The sequence below is a fragment of the Pinus tabuliformis genome, chromosome 8 (assembly GCF_031772625.1).
Source record: "Pinus tabuliformis cultivar Carrire ecotype Pingquan chromosome 8, CPIR1, whole genome shotgun sequence".
Classification (NCBI taxonomy): domain Eukaryota; kingdom Viridiplantae; phylum Streptophyta; class Pinopsida; order Pinales; family Pinaceae; genus Pinus; species Pinus tabuliformis.
The window spans coordinates 574871969-574873901 of record NC_142294.1 but is presented as its reverse complement, the minus strand read 5'-3'; the positions used below and the strand labels follow the sequence as shown (position 1 = coordinate 574873901).

General features: G+C 42.5%; 1 pseudogene; it reads right to left on the bottom strand.

Moving 5' to 3' along the window:
• Positions 1–279: 279 nt before the first annotated feature.
• LOC149236789 (long chain acyl-CoA synthetase 4 pseudogene) lies at positions 280–1535 on the bottom strand (annotated as a pseudogene).
• Between the last annotated feature and the right edge of the window lie 398 nt (positions 1536–1933).

Here is a 1933-nt window from a genome sequence, read left to right as displayed (position 1 = left end):
CAAAATAGCAAATAGCCTTTTAATAAACTGAGGTAGTTTTCTTATCATCCCAGGAGCACTCTCTCTTGCCTCAGAAAGGGTGATTAGAAACTCCAGTGCTAAATGGTGAATTCCTTTTGCAATTTGAGGGAGAAAAGACAAAATTTAGTGTTTTCGGGCCTGTGCGCCGCATCGTGTGAGCGTGCCGCGCCCTTTGGAAAATGCGCAGTGTATTTAGGCTCTATGAGCCGCGCTCTATGGGTGCACCGCAACAGAGGCCCAACATGCCGCGGACACTGTCTATAAAGCCCTAAAACAGAGCTCTCCCTGAGAGGTATCTGCCAATGCATCGTAACCCATTTCTGGGACTGACTCAAGGCGCACTTCAACTATTGGAGATACAGGACCAACTGTACCTAACATTGATAAATCATCTGGTAATGTAACAAAACTCCATCCACAAGTTTCTGTCAATCCATATCCTTGTAAAACATGACAACAAGTAGTTACTCTTAAAAATTCCTCCACGGAACTACTTAGGGGAGCTGCTCCAGACAATATAAGTCGTACCCGACCTCCTAATCTTGCTTTAATCTTACTAAACAAAATTGCATCCGCCAATGGTGATGCTTGACATTGCCTGAAGCCTAGTTTCATCCATGAAAGCTTATAGTTATATAGAGAGTTAAAAATTAATCTCGTGATCGTACTACTCTCCTTGAGCCTTTTCATGCCTCCTGCAAAAATGCGATCAAAAACTCTAGGCACGCCTGCAAATAATCATCTCCATTAAATCATCTCCAAGTAATTTAGTATCCCCTTGCCAATACCCCACTGAGGCACCCCGATGGAAAAAGAATTCTTCAATGACACGGTCAAAGATATGAGCTAGTGGAAGGAAAGACAAATAAACATCCTCAGTTGTCATCTTTTCTTTAACGTTTTCAAAGACAAGTTCAGTTCCAGCCATAGTCTGTGTAAGTGCCTCATGAGTCAAGATAACACCCTTTGGTTCTCCACTGGTTCCACTCGTATACATGATTGTGGAAATGTCCTCAGGCACAGGTGGTGATATGTAGGATTCTGTTTTCCCAGCTTTAGAAACATCTTCCAGGAGTATGCTGCTATTCCCAACCTGCCAGCTTCTTCCTCTTGCTCATCAGTAATACTTGAAAAAGAGACTAAAGCCTTTACATGTCCAGGACCCTTTTGTATAGACTTGAATAGATTTGGGATTTTGATGTCTTGAACAAATACAATGTTGATCTCAGCATGCCTTAAGATGAACTCAACAACATTTTCTCCGAGTGTATCATAGAGAGGGACACAGGTAATCCTATGGCCACAGCATGCCTCCATTGCTATAATCCATTCAGGACAATTTATTCCATAAATTCCACAGCGTCCAAACGGTTCAACGCCACATGTACGCATAGCAGCTCCTACATTCAACACCTGATCAAAGACCTCCCCATATGTTTGCCATACATATTTGCCTGCCTTTCCATTATGAATTTCCCTGTGCCCAACCATCCTCCTAAAGGAATTTTACAAGCAGTGCTAGCAGTAGGGCACCAATAATTATTGCAGCAATTGATCCATCTTTTATGAGAAATGTAGCTGCATGGCACATACATGGCAGTGCAAGTATCAACAAAAACATCTCAAATCTCGGTATCACCAGAGCACCAGATTTTGGGCCTATCTGTTCGCCATATCCACTTCTTCAATTGCAGAAGTAAAAGGATCAAGATGTGGACAAGCATCTAGCCACCTCCAATGACAATTAACCAGAATATGTTCCTCCCTTTGACACTTCACTGTTTGCTTTGATTTTTGGGCTGATGATGTCCTTCCTGTCTGTTCTTTTGTAGGGAATGGATGGCTGGAACTTCGACAAAGGATCAGGGCGGTGCCTGAAACATTCTGCGACTGAAAACTTTGAAAATCACAT